General features: G+C 37.3%; 1 protein-coding gene and 1 long non-coding RNA gene across 3 annotated transcripts in view; one reads left to right on the top strand and one right to left on the bottom strand.

Moving 5' to 3' along the window:
- EPS15 (epidermal growth factor receptor pathway substrate 15) overlaps positions 1-19261 on the top strand; it is a 154967-nt gene that overhangs the window by 15829 nt on the left and 119877 nt on the right. The window lies entirely within an intron of this gene.
- LOC121027114 (uncharacterized) lies at positions 4088-9598 on the bottom strand. The gene is made up of 2 exons (XR_005788565.1): positions 8499-9598; positions 4088-4589 (listed from the first exon to the last, which is right to left on the bottom strand). It is a non-coding gene; the product is annotated as an uncharacterized LOC121027114 (long non-coding RNA).

Genomic DNA, 19261 nt, shown 5'->3' with positions numbered 1-19261 from the left:
ATAGGTTTTTAGTGGATTCCTTAGGAAGTTTTATGTACTGTATAAGATCATGTCATCTATGAATAGAGTTTTACCTCTTCCTTTCCAATCTGAATGCCTTTTATGCAATGTTCTTGCCTAATTTCGCTGGCTAAGACCTCTAATACAAGGTTGAATAGAAGTGTCGAGAGTGGACATTCTTGTTTTGTCCCTGATCTTTAGAGGAAAGCATGCACATGTATATACAGTACCTTGAAGGTGCCTAGTTCAGCGTTTGATTGTTCAAGAAACCTATGTTATTTGAAAGTATTATTAATTCACATTTTGGTTATGTAGCTCAGGGTTTCTTGAGAGTGAACTTGTATATATCAGCATCATCTGAGAACTTCTTAGAAATGCAAATTCTTAGACCTCACTCAGTCCCACTATGAATCAGAATCAGAAACTTGGGGGCGGGGGATTTACTTAGCCTTTTGCATGGTAAATGTAGTTCATATTCTGAAAAAACTACTGATGTGTAATATATAAGTATTTTAAGTATATGAAACATATAATATTCACGAAGGCTGCTTATAGTAGATATTTTTCTTTCTTTTTTGAAACATATGTAGAAACAACCCAGAGAGGTTATCATTTCTCTATGCTTTGGGGCAGTGGTTAAAAGAGTGGTTAAATGAGCCCTGGCATTGTACTGCTTGTCTTGGAATTCTAGTTCTGCCATTTGCTAGCTATGTGAATTTGGGTACCTCATTTAATCTCCTTGTGTTTCAGATTCTTCATATGTAAAATGTGAATAAGAGTGTCTCTTTTATAGATTGTGAAGATTAGGTGAGATAATACAAATAAAGTGCTGAGAATAGTGCTTGGCCCATAAGTGAATCCTTAATAAAAATATTTGCTATTACAATTATTATTGGTCAAGAGTACCCAGCCATGGCCCATTTTTATAACTTTCTTCTGTACATTTTTCTTGCTCTGCCTGAATTTTTCTGGCTCTTCTTTGGTTTATTCATTTGATAGATACTGAGTACCTCCTATCGATCAAGCACTGGTGTCTGTACTGTGACACATAGTAAGCAAGACAGTCGTTGGCCCCATGGGTTAATATTTCTAGTGAGGGAGACCAACAGAAACAAATAGATAATAAGTGTGTCCAATTGTGATGAGAGCTAGGAAAAACAGTAAGAGTGGGGTAAGAGAAGAGGGTGCTATTGGGAGCCACTTTAGATAGGATGGTCAGAAAGGCCCCTCTGAGGAAGTTTATTTTGATCAGAGTTTGATGAAATAAGAAGTAAGCCATATGAGTATCTATGGACACGTTCCAGGTAGATGGAACAGCAAGTGTAGGGGCCTTGAGATGGGAGTACTCTTTACAGTTGCTTGACTGGTTCCTTTAAGATTTAATTTAGATGTCACTTGTAAGTGACTTCCTCAGCTTTTTCTATTTGTTATAAAATAATTCAGACCTGACTTTTATTGATTTTTCCTCTTTTGTCTCCTTTAGGTATCTCTGATTCCATAGCAACTATATTTACTTCCTCTTGTTGCACTTATCACAGTAGACTATTATCGTCTGTTTTTCCCTCTAGACTTGAGTGTTCAATGTCAGGGACTATGGTTTCTCACTTATTTTAGTATTCCCAATATCAATGCATATAGATGTACAACAAATGTCTAAATGAATGAATAATGAGTGAACAAACAAGTTTTTAAACTTTGTATTTCCTTAGTATATTTCTCTCTGTACTTTGTTTCTGCCTGGTAATAATGATAGTAAGTACAATATATTAATACTTTCTTATTTGTCTGACAGCTTAGTGCATTAAATACGTTTTTGTATTTAGCCATTGTGTTATAATTTCTTTCTTTTTCTTTTTTTTTTCTCTTAAGACTAAGTTACGGGAGAGGAAAGAAGTCCTATTTGTTCATCTCTCTGTCAAGAGTGCCTAGTGCAATGACACATGATGAATGGATCAGCAGTTTGTATAAATAAGAAATGACTGATGTGTTAGCATGTTAATGCATTGAGTCTTCTGATTCATATAAACTATCTAGTGTAAAGCATATTTGTATAATATTCCAATTGACCCTGAACTGTGAGCTTTAAGCAAAATAGGTCATTTTAGTTATCTTTAATCTTCCTAGCTGCTTTCCCTCAATAATCCCTTGTCAAGTTTACTGTTCATGTAAGTGCTCCAGCCAGAGTTATTGTATTTCCTTAACTAGAAATGAAAAACAAATGGTCCACTAATTATTACAGAATACTTGAAATTGAGACTAGTTGAATATTGTCTCTCTACCCATTCACCAAAATTATCCCCTACTCCAATTCCAGTAGATATTCTTACTCCTACTACTTTCCAGATAGAGGTTAAGCAGTTACAGTTTCTGGTGTAGGTAATTCTCTGCGGAGTCTGTATGAGTGATCAGTAGACAACCACCAGAGCAAAACTTGCATTTGAAGAGAGGAGTATGCTAAGTAGGCCAGATGACAAATTGGTGGACTGTGTGTGACTGACTAACATCCTGCTAGTATTTTACGAAGCTAGGGATTGAAAAGCAACAGATCTTTTCATATTACAGTACAGATGAGTTGACAGTATTTTTCCGGTCAAAGTTTAGTCATTTGGCTCTAAAAGGATGCTTTTTATTTCCTGGTTTGTGGATATATTTCCAGGAAAAGACAATGAAACACAAGGATGGTTCATCATATGAAAATCAATCAATGTAATATACCACGTTAATAGAATGAAGGGGGAAAAAACCCCACATGATCATCTCAATTAATGCAGAAAAAGCATTTGACAATTCAACACCCTTTCATGATGAAAATACTCAGTGAACTAGCAATAGAAGGGAACTTCCTCAACATGATAAAAGCCATATATAAAAACCCACAGCTAGCATCATACTAAGTGTTGAAAGACTGAAAGCTTTTTTAAGATGAGGAGCAAGATGAGCATGACTCAAGATTAGCAAGAAACACTTCCATTCAACATAGTACTGGAAATTATAGGTAGAGAAATTAGGCAAGAAAAAGAAATAAAAGTCCTCCAAATTAGAAAGGAAAAAAATAAAATTATCTCTGTAGATGACATGATTTAAAAAAAATTTATTCTGATGGGGGCACCTGGGTGGCTCAGTCGTTTAAGCGTCCGACTTCAGCTCAGATCATGATCTCACAGCTCATGAGTTCGAGCCCTGTGTTGGCTTCTGTGCTGACAGCTCAGAGCCTGGAGCCTGCTTCGAATTTTGTGTCTCCCTCTCTATCCCTCCCCCGCTCATGCTCTGCGTGTGTGTGTGTGTGTGTGTGTGTGTGTGTGTGTGTGTCTCTCTCTCTCTCAAAAATAAGTAAAAACATTAAAAAAATTTAAAAAAGAAAAACATTTCATTGCTGATTCTTTTGGGTCTCTGGTACCCCATTAATTGTGAATGTTTAATTTTATTTGTGCAAAGCTATTGAATAAGCTAATCTTCATTTATCTGTATTAAATTTAAGCATGTTTGCCTTCTATTAGTACAGGCCAACTTTTACCAATCAAACCTATTAGTTCAGGCTATTAATCATCCTACAGAGTTGGGTGTCAGTGGTAGACTGTGAGGGTTTACCCTCTCTCCCATTTTGTAAGTTGTCATAATAATGAAAATTCTTTTTAACAAGTTCTTTGCTGTTTTTGAAATAAACAACTAATAAACATGTAAACATGCATGTTTTCTTAGTTTACTTTAAGAAGCTTATTTAAGAAATGGTGTTTATTCTAAATTATACTTGAGACAAACGAAGTAAGATTATGTGGATTTTTTAAAGTTTATTTTATCATTTTTGAAAGAGGGAACCTGAGTGGGGCAGGGGCAGAGAGAGAGGGAGAGAGGGAGAATCCCAAGTGGACTCTGCAGTGTCAGTGTGAAGTGGGGGCTTGAACTCACAAACCTGTAAGATCATGACCTGAGCTGCAATCAGGAGTCTGACACTTAACTGACTGAGCCACCCAGGCACCCCTGTGTGGATTTTTAAAAAATGTTAGGTATATAGTATGAAAATAATTGAAATAGTAAAGAATAAAGTTTTATTCTTCGATCTGTGTTATTCTGAAAACCAGTCAAGAAGTATATAAAGTTTACTTTATTAGCCAGTTTTATCTGTTCTTACATCAGAACCCTTTTACGCAAGTGATAGGAAACGCCAGTTCTTAAATGGAAAGGGAATATGTTAGTTTATGTAGTTGATAGGCCTGGGAGTAAAGCTGTCTTCAGATGTGTTAGGGTCTCAGTGATGTCACTTTTCAGTTTTTCCTTCATATCTTGGCTCCAGTCTCAGACAGGTTTTCCCATGGTAGCACTAAGATGTTTGTAAAGCTGCAGGCATGTGGTCTTTGTAACTCCTAGTGCAGTGGAAGAGAGAATCTCTTCTATGATAGTTCCCATGAAAGAACTGAGATTTTGTCTGATTGGATTGACTAAAGTTCACATTTGTTCCCAAAATAGTTGCTGTAGAGAATGGGTTGAAGAGTAGGTTTGTCAGAAAGAATTGAGATTACTGGTTGTTATGTGTTGAATTGTGTCTCTCCTCACTCAAATTCATAGGTTGAAGTCCTAGAATGTGACTTTACCTGGAATTAGAGTCATTATAGATATAATTAGTTGAGATGAGGTCATACTGGAGTAGGATGGGCAACTAATCCAATATAACTGATGTCTTCATCAAAAGCAGAAATTTGGGCACAGGCATACACACAGGAAGAATGCCATAAGATTGGAGTTATGTTACCATAAGCCACAAAACTACCAAAATTAGGGACCTGGAACAGGTCCTTTCCTAGTGCCTTCAGAGGGAGATTGGCACTGCCAACACCTTGATTTTGGACTTCTGGCTTCCAGATGGTCAGTAAATTAATGTTGTCCTTAGCCACTCAGTTTGTGGTACTTTTTTATGGCAGCTCTAGAAAACCAATGTAGTTATCATGAATTCCAGTCTGTCCTGTTGAGTGACTTTCTCAGCTGCAACCTCAAAGAAAAGGGGGTAGTTGAATTCATCAGGGTTTGGGATTTTGCTATGTTGGTGTGACCAAAAGACAAGAGGAACAAGAGAATTCAAGATATTAGCAAGAATATTATCAAAATGGTACACCGTATCTAAACTGAATGAGGAGGAAAGTACAACAAAGAAGGGGTCTGATGGTTTAGAGTCCAAGTGAAAGGGTCCGTGTTATAGAGGCAAAAGATGATAACTTGAAAGAAGAGGTTATGTTTGGAGAACAAGGTACTCAAAGTAATGATTTAGGAGGAAAAGTGTGTGCAGGTAAAGGTAGAAAGGCTGGGAAGGCTATTACCATGGGAGTAAGAGAGTGACTGGGCATAACATATATGTATAACTCTGTGTTTTGGAGAGACCATTGGAGTTAAGAGGTCTGGGAAGTAAGAAGCCAGGTTGTTGGATGGGTTAAGTCAATGGTGAAATAATCCATTGATGAGGTTTAGAGTAAAGAGGAAGACAATGAGTCAGGTGCCAAAGCCTTACGTGGGGTAGAGAGACCAGGTTAAAAGATACCAGTGTTAAGGAAGAGGAGAGAGTAATTTTGTTGAAAGGTAAGAGGTTCAAAAGAGTAGAGCTTTTTAACTAACTAGAATTTAAGTAAAAACTTAAAAACATAAAATAAAATAGAAAAAAAAGTAGAGCTTTATTTTGTTTTTAAGTTATTTTTTTAAGTTTTTTAATGTACATTTTTATTTTTGAGAGAGAGAGAGACAGAGTGTGAGAGGTGGAGGGGCAGAGAGAGAGAGGGAGACACAGAATCCGAAGCAGGCTCCAGGCTCCAGGTTCTGAGCTGTCAGCACAGAGCCTGACACAGGGCTCGAACCCACAAATCGCAAGATCATGACCTGAGCCGAAGTGGGTTTTTAACTTACTGAGCCACCCAGGTGCTCCTGTTTTTAATGTATTTTTTAAATGTTTTATTGATTTTTGAGAGAGAGAGAGAGAGAGAGAGAGAGAGAGAGAGAGAGAGAACCAGTGGGGGAGGAGCAGAGAGAGGGAGACACAGAATCCAAACCAGGCTCCAGGCTCTGAGCTGTCAGCACAGAGCTCGACGTGAGGCTCAAACCAACACATGGCCTGTGAGATCATGAGCTGAGTTGAAGTCATATGCTTAACTGAGCCACCCAGGTGCCTCTATTTTGTTTTGTTTTTGAAACAAAAAGTTGAGTAGTATAATGTGGACAAGCTGCAGAAATGATCAAAGAGCATTTTAATCCCATTTCTGGACCCTGAGGTAGGACAGTTATAAAAAATGGACCATTTGAGAGGGAGGTGAGAGGTTGAGTTTCATTTAAAAGAGGGGTTGAAAGTAACATTCGGAGAAAAGATGTGTCTAGCTTTTTCTTTAGGAAAGGACCAAGTATTATTTCATGTTAGGTGGTGAAGGGAACATTCTCAGAAGAGGTTGAGGAAAAAATGTCTTGTTTACCCTTTTCTTTCTCTACCGTAGACAGTAAACTCTCTGAGAGAAGGGACTGTGTATCACTGTGCCTAGCTCAGTCTTTGGTAAGTAGTAGGTTGTCAATAAATTTTGAATAAATGAATTTATACTCCCAGCAGTATTTGGGAATTTACTGCAAGAAGGAATTTCATTAATAATCATTCATTCAACTAATATTTATTGAGTGCTTCTGTAAGTAGGTACCATGCTAGGTATTGGGGATATGATGAACAAGATAGGCATGGGCTTCTGCTGTCATGGAGCTCATCTTATAGTGAGGGCCACCCACACAAAAAAAACCACAGACAAAATTAAAACAAGTTGTATTAAGGTCTCTGAAGGAAACAAGCAAAGCTAAGGAAGAAAATAAAAGAGAAGAGCACCTACTTTATGATGATCCAAAAAAATCTTAGAGTGGGTAACATTTAAGCTAAGTAAATGAAGATACCAACTATGCTTTTCAGGAAGAGAGAATGATGCATGCAAAAGCTGTGAATTAAGACAGAATTTGTACTTTTAGAAGAATTGAAATATCAGAGTGGAGTTAGTGGCCCTAAATCAGGCTGGAGACGTGAGCAGAGACTGGCAGCAATTCCAAGCCATGGCAAAGAGTTTGGATTTTATTTTTTTTGTCAAATAAGAAGCCATTGAGGGGTTTAAACAGGGTAACATTATGTCCTGATTTATATTTTTATATGACCACTGTATACTCTGTATGGAGAGGCAAGAATAAAGGCTGAGAGGGTGGATAAAAGTTTGTTACAGGGGTGCCTGGGTGGCTCAGTCGGTTGAGTGTCCAACTTTGGGTCAGGTCATGATCTCACTGTTCGTGATTGAGCCCCGCATTGGGCTCTCTGCTGTCATCGCGGAGCCTGCTTCGGATCCTCTGTCCCCCTCTCTCTCCGATGCTCCCCCACTCTCTCTCTCAAAAATAAATAAACTTTAAAAAAAAGTTTGTAGTAGTAGTAGGAAAGACAAGATATGGACTGAGATGTGAGAGAGTTGGATGAGTTCAATGTATATCTTGGAATTAGAGTTGATAGGACTTGCTGATGGATTGAAAATAGACAGTGAGGGACAGGTAGACTCAGGTATTTGGCTTGTGCATCTAGATGGTTTGTGCCGGGGATAGGAATGGGTTTTTGGAGAAAAAAAAAAATACAAGTCTTTCAGATGTTTGGGAGATACCCAAGTGGAGATGTAAAGTAGATGGTTTATGTAAATTTGGAGTTCAGAGAAGGGGTTTGAACTAAAGATACCCATTTGATAGTCATCAGTATAAGTGTGGTATTGATATCGTGGGACTTGATGTGATCATCTGGGTTAGTGTAGAAAAAGGGCCTGAGGTGAGGTTGTGAATGTCCTTGGTAAAAAAAAAAGGTAAAGTGCTATACAAATGCAGGAGATAGTTATTTTGTTTCATTTCTTCCTTATTTGAATGTTTATAAATTCATATATTATTCCTGCTTAAAGATAATGCTTCTCCCAGTGACTTCTCTTTATTTTGGGGTAACTATACTGGCATGTGTAGGACTTAACTATCTTCTGGTGAGAGACCAAAGCTACTCTTTCTATTCATTGTCACTCTGCCACTTAGATTTTTGGTCAGATTGAACTGGATTTAATAAAACTAGTTCATTATTGGTCTGAGTTGCTGCTACGTTCTGTTTACGCCCATTGTTTTTCAGTAGCATACAGGTATGTCATCTTTTGAAATCCTTTTCTCTACTTAAAGTACCTTTTGGTTCTGATCATCTCCAAAGCAAATATATTCTTAGGTCTAGGTTTTCAAAGTTTTCTTTGCAATACTAGTATTATAGTACTACTGTTATGTTACCAATTTATAATGGTTTGTTATGGGACTAACATGAGATGTTAGCACATTTGCAGAATGGAACACTGAAACTTTTATTATAGTGTAAGCTGTTTTGAGGGCAGGAGCCATGTATGATTTTTGTAACCCCAGACATATAAACCTATTGCTGTATCCCTAGAAGGCATCCAGTACATGTTTGTTAAATTATTAAATGAGTTGTGACTCACAGAGCTGAGGGTTGATACTGTGGATTCTCTAAGGGAACTGCTCAGATGGCTGCTTGTGTCTCTTTGAGCACCTTCTCACTGGCTTTAAAGGTGAGGACTGCTCACATGACTTGCTTTTTCTCCACCTCTACTCAGTTTCAGGGTTGTTTTCCTTTCTAAAGTTTCATTTTTATTGACGTTCTCTGGACTCTTCAGACAGCTTCAGATTCCTGTTTCCTTTGTCAGTTTGGATTGCTGTTGATCACCATTGCTCCCTTTTATTTTTTCATTCTTGTCCTTATCCTGTTTTCCTTTGTATTGTGAAATATACAAGTCTGCTTTAGACATTACAAGTCTGTCAGAAGGTTTTAGTCTCCAAACTTGAAAGCCATTCATACTGAGTAAATAAATGTGTATAAATGCATAGGCTCTTCTGGTTGTATTCATTTGTTACTTTGGCCTTTGGAGTTGCTGTTCCAACATTAAAGAAGTTGGTGGTTGTGATTGTGATGGAATAGTTAAAAGAATGTTAGGGCTAGTTCCCCCTTCTGGTTCCTCCGTTCTCTTGAAAATGAAGTATTAGATGGCTATATTCTAAGTAGCTGAATTTTTGTGTGTTAATATGTTAAAAATACTTGTATGGCAAATTACCCAGAAAATTGTGGCATTATATAACACTTACCTTTTATGTCTACTAGTAATGAGTTGTTACTCATTTTCTTAAATTTTTAGAGAGCAAAACAAAAAAGATTTTGCGTGGTTTTTCTGGAAAAATAAAAACTATTCCATTGTCTCCTTTTTGTTATCCAGATTTTTGTATCTGTTTGCCTTTACAGACAGGCTCTCTGTCTGGATTTTCACCTCTCTATTTCACAGTGGTCTTCAACACCACCTTATCATGGGAAGTTGCAAAAAAGTACTACAGAGAGGTCCCATATACCCTTTACCCAGTTGTCCCTAATTGTCATACTTCATATAACTATGGTACAATAGCAAAACTAGGAAATTGACCGTGGCACAATTCACAGGCCTTATTCAAATGTCATTGGTTTTATAGTTTTTTTTTATTATTTAAAAAAAAAAATTAACGTTTATTATTGAGAGAAAGAACATGAGCATGGGAGGGGGTGAGAGAGGGGGAGATACAGAATCTGAAGCAGGTTCCAGGCTTTGAGCTGTCAGCACAGAGCCTGATGTGGGACTTGAACCCATAAACCACGAGATCATGACCTGAGCCCAAGTTGGACGCTTTACTGACTGAGCCACCCAGGTGCCCTGGTTTTATAGATATTTTTGTGCATGTTTGTATGTATGTAGTTCTATGTATATGCAGTTTTTTTTTAAATATGAAGTTTATTGTCAAATTGGTTTCCATACAACACCCAGTGCTCATTCCAACAGGTGCCCTCCTCAATACCCATCACCCACCCACCCCTCCCTCCCACTCCCCATCAACACTCACTTTGTTCTCAGTTTGTAAGAGTCTCTTATGTTTTGGCTCCCTCCCTCTCTAACCTTTTTTTTTTTTTTTTTCCTTCCCTTCCCCCATGGTCTTCTGTTAAGTTTCTCAGGATCCACATAAGAGTGAAAACATATGGCATCTGTCTTTGTCTCTATGACTTATTTCACTTAGCATAACACTCTCCAGTTCCATCCACGTTGCTACAAAAGGCCATATTTCATTCTTTCTCATTGCCACGTAGTACTCCATTGTGTAGATAAACCACGATTTCTTTATCCATTCATCAGTTGATGGACTATGCATATGCAGTTTTATCATGTGTGGATTCATGTAACTAACAGTAAGTAATTAAGATAAAGAACTGTTCCATCACAAAGGTTTTTTGTTACTCCTTTATGTTCATACCCATTCCCCTCTTCATTTTATTAATTTATTCACTGGTTATTCTTTATTGTGTGAACTTGTGATTAATGGAAAAAAGATAAAAATTATGTTTTAGAGGTCCTTTCTCTGTTTTTACCTTTTTTCCCCACATTGTACTATAACCATTTATAATAAGCCTAACACTATTTAAAGTTTCAGTTCATTTTGTGTATTATAGAATCAGTCTCTCAAAAGTCATATGATGTAGCATCTACCTCCCATATAACCCCCCAGAGATGAAACTAAAAATTCCATATGAAGCAATTCTTGATATTTATTTACTAACCTATGGATTTCCCTAGTAATCAGGTCCTCCTCCTCCACCTCCTCCTCTTCCTCCTCCTCCTCCTTCTTCCTTCTTCCTTCTTCTTTTACTACCTGGTATACTTTGGTGTTAGATTATCTATATGTTAACTTTTGAAAAATTATTTTGAGTAAGAAATAACCAAAAACATCAGTAGCTTACAATGGCAAAAGTTTAATTATTGCTCATGTTATAGGTTCTCCTAGTAATCATCTATGGTTCTACACTACGATTCTTTTTCATTTTAGGATCCAGGGTGAAAGAGCACCCCCTATTTGTGATGTATGGTTCTCTTGGTAGAGAGAAAAGAGCAAGAGTTGGTGAAAACACACAATCGTTCTTAAGGCTTCTAACTTGGAACTGGAAGTTTCTCCTATTTCACTGGCCAAAGTAAGTCAAATGGCCAAGCCAGCAGTAGGGCTGTTCTTGCCATAGAGAGGCACTACAAGTCACACGGCAGCAGGCAGGGATGTTAATACTTTTATAAGAGGAGAATAAATGATTGAGAATTATAATGCAACCTGCCTTAGTATAGTATGCTATACTTTTTTTAATAATTTTTTTCTTACTAAAGTTTACTGTACTTTAAATGATTTTTTTCTTAATAAAAATAGATCTTTTTTTTTTTTTCTTTGTTGCATTAGTTAAGGGTGTTGGTTCAAGCCAAAATCATAGTGTTTAAACAAGAGAGTTTATCTTCCTCAAGTAACTGTCCAGGTAGAGTAAATGGTATAGGGCTGATACGGCATCTTCATGATAGTGTCAGGGATCTACGCCCTTTTTCTCTTATCATTCTTTTATTCTCAGCCATGTTTTCCATCTCAGTGTGGACCGCTGTTCCATGTTCTGCTACCATATCTTCATTCTGGCCAGCTAGAAGAAGGACTAGGAGGTAGAAAGCATTCTCCTTCGCTGTAGGTACATAACCTGGAGTTGGACACATTAGTTACATCCTCATTCCATTGGGAGAATTGGGATTGTAAGAGAGGCTGGGAAATGTAGCTTTAGCTAGGTGTCCATATGTCCAGATAAAGCTTAGGGATGCTGTGAGACTATAGATGCTGGAGAGGATGTGGAGAAACGGGAACCCTCTTGCACTGTTGGTGGGAATGCAAATTGGTGTAGCCACTCTGGAAAACAGTGTGGAGGTTCCTCAAAAAATTAAAAATAGACCTACCCTATGACCCTGCAATAGCACTGCTAGGAATTTACCCAAGGGATACAGGAGTACTGATGCATAGGGGCACTTGTACCCCAATGTTTATAGCAACACTCTCAACAATAGCCAAATTATGGAAAGAGCCTAAATGTCCATCAACTGATGAATGGATAAAGAAATTGTGGTTTATATACACAATGGAGTACTACGTGGCAATGAGAAAGAATGAAATATGGCCCTTTGTAGCAACATGGATGGAACTGGAGAGTGTGATGCTAAGTGAAATAAGCCATACAGAGAAAGACAGATACCATATGTTTTCACTCTTATGTGGATCCCGAGAAACTTAACAGAAACCCATGGGGGAGGGGAAGGAGAAGAAAAAAAAAGAGGTTAGAGTGGGAGAGAGCCAAAGCATAAGAGACTCTTAAAAACTGAGAACAAACTGAGGGTTGATATGGGGGTGGGAGGGAGGGAGGGTGGGTGATGGGTATTGAGGAGGGCACATTTTGGGATGAGCACTGGGTGTTGTATGGAAACCAATTTGATAATAAATTTCATATATTGAAAAAAAAAGCTTAGGGATGCTGTTGCTAAAGAAAGAAGAAAGGATATTAGGAAACAAGTAATCATCTCTTTTTATTTCAATTAATTTAATTCATATAAGACCGATGAAAAATAGACATTATTAGCACTTTATAGATAAGGAGACAGGCTTTTTTAAAAGGTGAAGTAAATTGTTCAAGATCATCTAAAAAGTAATGGAATGGACTTTGAATCTAGGCCTATCTGATACCAAAACTTGAGTATTTTTTTTACAAAACTGTATTTACTTTCTAACATCTGTTATAAGCACTTAACATTTTTTCAGAGTAGTAATAAATAGCTACTGACTCTTGAGAAGGAATTCTTACATTTATGAATATTTTACTTTGTGGCAACTGATAAGAGTTTATTATATAGCTAATTAATAAATAATTGCTTTTAAATAATGTTAGAATTTTAAAAGATCAGATTTTTGTCTTGACAACTGTAGTTTAAAAGTTTTCCTTTAGAAATTAATTTAGATGCTAAAAATTCATATGCATTTTTTTTTAATTTTAGAGAGAGAAAGCATGAGTGGGGGAGGGGGGAGAGGGATACAGGGAGAGAATCCCAAATAGGCTCCATGCTCAGCACAGAGCTTGATGTGGGGTTCAGTCCCATGACCCTGGGATCATGACCTCAGCCCAAATCAAGAGTCAGATGCTCAAACCACCTGAGCCACTCAGGCACCCCCCATATGCAATTTTGAATACTGATTTCAGAATTTTGGAGTTTTATGTTTTTCCTCAAAATGAAAATGGCTTTTTTGTTTTACTTATAAAAGTAGGATGTGCTTTGGGGCGCCTGGGTGGCGCAGTCGGTTAAGCGTCCGACTTCAGCCAGGTCACGATCTCGCGGTCCGTGAGTTCGAGCCCCGCGTCGGGCTCTGGGCGGATGGCTCAGAGCCTGGAGCCTGTTTCCGATTCTGTGTCTCCCTCTCTCTCTGCCCCTCCCCCGTTCATGCTCTGTCTCTCTCTGTCCCAAAAATAAATAAACGTTGAAAAAAAAAATTTAAAAGTAGGATGTGCTTATTATAAAAAATGTTTTCAGAGAATACACAGTAGTACAGAGATGAATGTAAAAATAATTTATGATCCCATTTTTCAGAGATACTATTACCATTTTTTTAATTTTTTAATTTATTTTTTAATGTTTATTTATTTTTGAGACAGAGACAGAGCATGAACGGGGGAGGGTCAGAGAGGGAGGGAGACACAGAATTTGAAGCAGGCTCCAGGCTCTGAGCTGTCAGCACAGAGCCCGACGCGGGGCTCGCACTCACGGACCGTGAGAACGTTGGCCTGAGCTGAAGTCGGACACTGAGCCACCCAGGCGTCCCATCACTATTACCATTTTAGCTCTGCCTTTCAAATTTTTTTCTGTCTGCATTCATTGTGTGTGTTGTGTATGTGTGAATTCTTTTTGATCTAAGATGATCATATTTCAACAAAAAAATTTTTTTTTTTTACTGAGACATAAAAATGCTCATTGGTCTTGCTTGATGAGTGAATTGGCAATTTGGATGGCTTTTTCCATTCTCATTTAGCTGTATCGTATTAGTATACTAATCAGCACAGGGTGTACTTTACAACACTTTAGTGAGCTAATGCCTTCTCAGATGTGTTTATGTAGTAACCAATGTGATGTCTGTAACATGATGATTAATAAGGTATAGTTTGGAGCTCAGAATTTCTATATATGAGATTTTTTTTTTCTGGGTACTAAAAATTCAACTGAATTATCTTTAAAAATTAACTCTTCATTATTGATGGAATGTATTTCATTTGCTTCCTCTGGAAAAGTATATTTACTCTTGTCTTTTTACTTTTTACTCTTGTAAGTAGGGTGAGTATACAATTTTTCATTCAACCTGGACATTTTTGAGAATGAAAGGGACATTTATAAATATTTAGAATTCTGTAAGTTTTTTGAAATACTTAATTTTTTTTTGGCCATCAAAATGATTTCATTACATTGGTAGATTAGTAAAGGAGTTCTAGTCAGAGACAATTTTCAAAAACAAAATGTACTGAAGTACATTTGTTCTTTGTTATAACAAAATTAAGGTTTTACATTGTCAATATTAAAAAACACAGATAGAATTTTTTTTGGTATTTTTTTAATCATTTCTTAGCCATAAGTGTCTCTAATATTGTGTCACTAATACTTTCTGAAGAATGTAATTATTTTCCAGTGCAGTTTAACTAGTTTAAATTTATTCATACAATTGTCTGCTGTAGTTAATATTCACAGTTTATTCTCTGTAACCAGTAATATTAATTGCTAATGTACTCTATTTGTTGTGATGTACCTGGTTAGTTCAGGGAAAAAAAATTGCTAAATGAAGTATTTTCTTAATTCTCATTTTTTTCTTATTGAAAATTATGAATTTGTTAGCCCCAATATTTTTACAGGAGGTGTTACAGGCCTCTATTAAGGTACTCTCTTTGGCAAATATTTTTATAAGACAAATCTTGTCATAGAAGTTGTCCCTCTTTATGATTATTTTATGTTTCACTAAATTTAGTGCAAAATTGTAGGCTTTCTATAATTTCATTTTATTCCAGTACAGACTATAAATGTATCCAGTTAAAAATAGCAGGAATCTTTTGATGGAACTCCTGTAATTCATTACAAAGTATAATTATAGAATTTCAGAATTAAATCTTACATACTCTTTGAACCCTCATCATTTAATTTGTTTAGTTCTTGCCTTGTTTTTGAGGAGTATGTTTCAGTGTCTTGGCAGATTTGGTTTATAATAATTGATATTTGCTAAAAGCTTCAAAAGCTGAAGTGTTTTTGGAACTTTATTCATTGAACTTCAACTTTTGATTAAAGATTGTCAATTGATTTTGAGCAATGTACAACCAATTTCTAGAGGACTTGTTTTCAAAGATTCAGTACTGAAACACTTAGGTTGCATTTATGAAGTCAGTTTTCCAATGATTCCAGTCTTTAAAATCAGATGACAGGTTGCAAGGAGAGTATACATAAGTTTTTTTTGTTATTTTGTGTCTAATACCATTTTTATCCTTAAAATTTTAACCGTGGATATATGAAAACATTTGTAAATTTGGACAGTTGTAGCTAACTCATTAACAGTGATGTCACTAGAGCTCCATGATAAATAGCAGTAGCTTCAAAAATTTTATGCAAATTACCTATCTATCCATTTTTCAGAGAAATGAAAACTGAGTATTTAATTTTGTATTAAACATACAATTTCTTCTTTTTAGTTCATTGTTTCTGAAAGGGCTTCTTGGATAATAAAAAAACAATTGCCAAACAACAAAATAAGTAGTTCTAGAGTTATATACCATACAGTAAATAATAAAATTCAGACTATTGTTGACTCCTTGCATATACTTCATTTGTCCATAGCCTGTACTTTCCCACTGACTTAGCCAGCTGGTGGGTGGCCTGGGGCATGTTGCAGGTCTTTGTATGTGTCAGTGCAGTGACTGGCATACCAAATAGCCATCAGGAGTACCAGTGTCAAATACTACTTCCACTCTCCCACAAGGGTGTAAGGAGTTAGCAACCTCTAAGGTTGCTTGTGTCTGAGGATACTTTTCAGTGAGTCTTCTGCATGCTGTTTCTTGAAAAGAAGATGGTAGTGATACTGTATCTGCGAAGAATTGGGAAAAGAAAGATGGAATTATCACTAGTCCTCTTACAGATTTCATCATTTGAAGAAGTGGATAAAGCACTTACACTCTACTAGTTAGTTGATAGCTTGGCCAGAAGTTAGATGTATACAGTAGAGGTGTACTAAATCCATCTTGGTTTATTTTTTTGTTTGTTTTTATTTTTTTTTTAAGTTTATTTATTTTGAAAGAAACAGAGATAGCACGAGTCGGGGAGGGACAGAGAGAGAGGGAGAGAGAGAGAATCCCAAGCAGTCTTTGCACTGTGAGCATGGAGTCTGATGCGGGGCTCAAACTCACAAACTGCAAGATCATGACCTGAGCTGAAGTTGGAGGCTTAACTGACTGAGCCACCCAGGTGCCCCTCATCTTGTTTTATTTTAATACTGCCACTAATAATAATAGTTCATTTAAGAAAATGCAAAATCTGAGACAAATGGTAAACTGGATGGGATGCTGGGACAACAGATTGTAAATCAAGACTGTCCTGAGCAAACCAGGACATATGGAAAGGAGCATGATACTGTGAAAGAGCATGGAGCTTCGAGTGAGATAGACCTGTGTTTAAGTCTGGGCTCTGCCGTTTAAAACCTTGGACAAGTTGGGGCGCCTGGATTGCTCAGTTGGTTAAGCGTCCAACTCTCTCTCTCTCTGTCTCTTTTTTTAATGTTTATTTTTGAGAGAGAGAGACAGAGCACGAGCAGGGGAGGGGCACAGAGAGAGGGAGACACAGAATCTGAATTAGGCTCCAGGCTCCAAGCTGTCAGCACAGAGCCCTACACAGGGCTCGAACTCATGAGCTGTGAGATCATGACCTAAGCCGAAGTGGACGCTTAACAAACTAAGCCACCCAGGCACCCCAGTATCCCACTCTTCATCTCAGCTCAGGTCTTGATCTCAGGGTGGTGAGTTCAAGCCCCACCTTGGACTCCACATTGGGCATGTGAGGCCTACTTAAAAAAAGTAAATAAAAGCTTGGACAAATAATCTTTCTGAGACTAGGTATATTAGGGTTCTCCAGAGGAACAGGACCAACAGGATAGACACACACACATTCACATACATTGAATGATTGACTAATTTTATGGAATTGGCTTATGCAATTGTGAATGCTGGCAAGTCCTAAATCTGTAGGGCAGGCCAGCAGGGGAGAGTTGATGTTGCTGCTGAATCTAATGGCTTTCTGGAGACAATACCTTCTTCTTCAGGAGGCTTCGGTCTTTTTTCTTAAGACCTTCAACTGATTGGATGAGGCCCACCCACATTACTGTACTCAAAGTGTACTGATATAAATATTAATCACATTAAAAAATACCTTTACAGTAACATCTAGAAGAATGTTTGACCAAACAACTGGGCTAGCCTAGCCAAATTGACACATACAATTAACCTTCATACTAGGTTTCCTCACGTGAAAACTTGAGTGATACTATGTGGCTCACACTAGATTTCCTTATTTGCAAACTGGAATGATACTATGTGGCTCACAAGGATTATTGGCATAATGTGTTCTCAAAGTAGGCATTCAGTGAATGTTGATTTCTTTTTTTTTTTTTAATTTTTTTTTCAACGTTTATTTATTTTTGGGACAGAGAGAGACAGAGCATGAACGGGGGAGGGGCAGAGAGAGAGGGAGACACAGAATCGGAAACAGGCTCCAGGCTCTGAGCCATCAGCCCAGAGCCTGACGCGGGGCTCGAACTCACGGACCTCGAGATCGTGACCTGGCTGAAGTCGGACGCTTAACCGACTGCGCCACCCAGGCGCCCCGAATGTTGATTTCTTAATCCAATTTTCATACCTATTAAGGCTATAGCCCCAACCTTGATGCTTGAAGATTTTTTTGTGTGTTTATTTTCGTATTTCTAGCTAGACTTCTCTTGCCCCCTCATCTACTTAATAAGTCCTGAAAATTTATCTTACAAATGTTTATTCAGACCATATTCTTCTTTTCTGCCATTTCTAGTGTTCAGGTCCTCTGCTGGGCCCATTAAAATTATTTCCTAAGTAGCCTTCTACTTTCCATCCTATTTTCCCCTCTTCACAAATTATCACCTGGACCTAATACTATGTTAATAACTCTTGAATCTGTTCCCTTTTCCCATTCTCATTTTCTTTACTTTTACCATGGCATATGAATCCTTTCTTAAGTTATCTTCTACAAAACTTCAAAATCTTACTTCCAATTCCTGTCACCATTCACAACTCCTTACTGTTCTTTTCAAATGTAACTGAGCTTTCTGTTGATTGTTTGCCCTTACCTCTGTGTAGAATCACCTTCTCACCTTCTCCCCCATTCTTCAAATTCCTGCACTGATGTCACTTCCATGAAGCCTTCTTGGATACCCTTCCTGGTTCCAAAACACTCTTACCCAATCATGTACAGGTGAACTTGAGCCTTCAGACATTGATACTCCTAAGCTGCCTTTGAAGTGAGAATAGGAAATCTGTTCATCAGCAGACCAGGGAACCCTTTGAACTGTGGTATGAATTGAACAGCACTCCTTGCCTACAAGCATTTCAGGTCTGATGATGTAAACATCATCTTTTTGTATATCTGGTTCTGTATTCATTTGATTGTTTTATTGAAGTGGTACTTGAGTTGTATTCATAGGGACCTTGGACACTTGAGTGGAGGGCGAATGCCAAAGGTTTGAGCCTTTCAACTGTCTTTAACCAAAGTATTTCACCCCTAATTTGTTATATTTTGGGTTTCTGGGTAAAATTTTGCATGAGAAAAAGGAGTTTTTATGTCAAAAATAATTTTAAAATTGTTTTATTTTTTTGTCTGCTTGATTCCTTTTTTTTTTTTCTTTTTGAAGTTTGTTTTGGGAGGGGGTAGAGAGAGAGAGAGAGAGAGAGCGAGATTCCCAAGCAGGCTTCTCACTGTAAGCATAGAGCCCACAAACTGTGAGATCATGGCCAGAGCCAAACTCAGATGCTTAACTGACTGAACCACCCAGGCACCTTTCTACTTGACTCTACTTGATTCTTAGTAATCTATAGGGCTGCCTTTATTCATTTTCCCTCCCCCACAAGAGAAACTAAAACAAACTTTTTGAAATGAAGGATATTTTAATCTTATTCATTTTATGTCTCAAATATCTGCTAAATGAATGCAAATATAATAGTATAAATTATTGAATAACATTTATTTATTTATTTATTTATTTATTTATTTATTTATTTATTTATTTATTT

Source organism: Herpailurus yagouaroundi, unplaced genomic scaffold (genome assembly GCF_014898765.1).
Source record: "Herpailurus yagouaroundi ecotype Mexico unplaced genomic scaffold, PumYag 77, whole genome shotgun sequence".
NCBI classification, from domain to species: domain Eukaryota; kingdom Metazoa; phylum Chordata; class Mammalia; order Carnivora; family Felidae; genus Herpailurus; species Herpailurus yagouaroundi.
The sequence above is the reverse complement of the archived record's forward strand: the minus strand, read 5'-3'. Positions and strand labels throughout refer to the sequence as shown.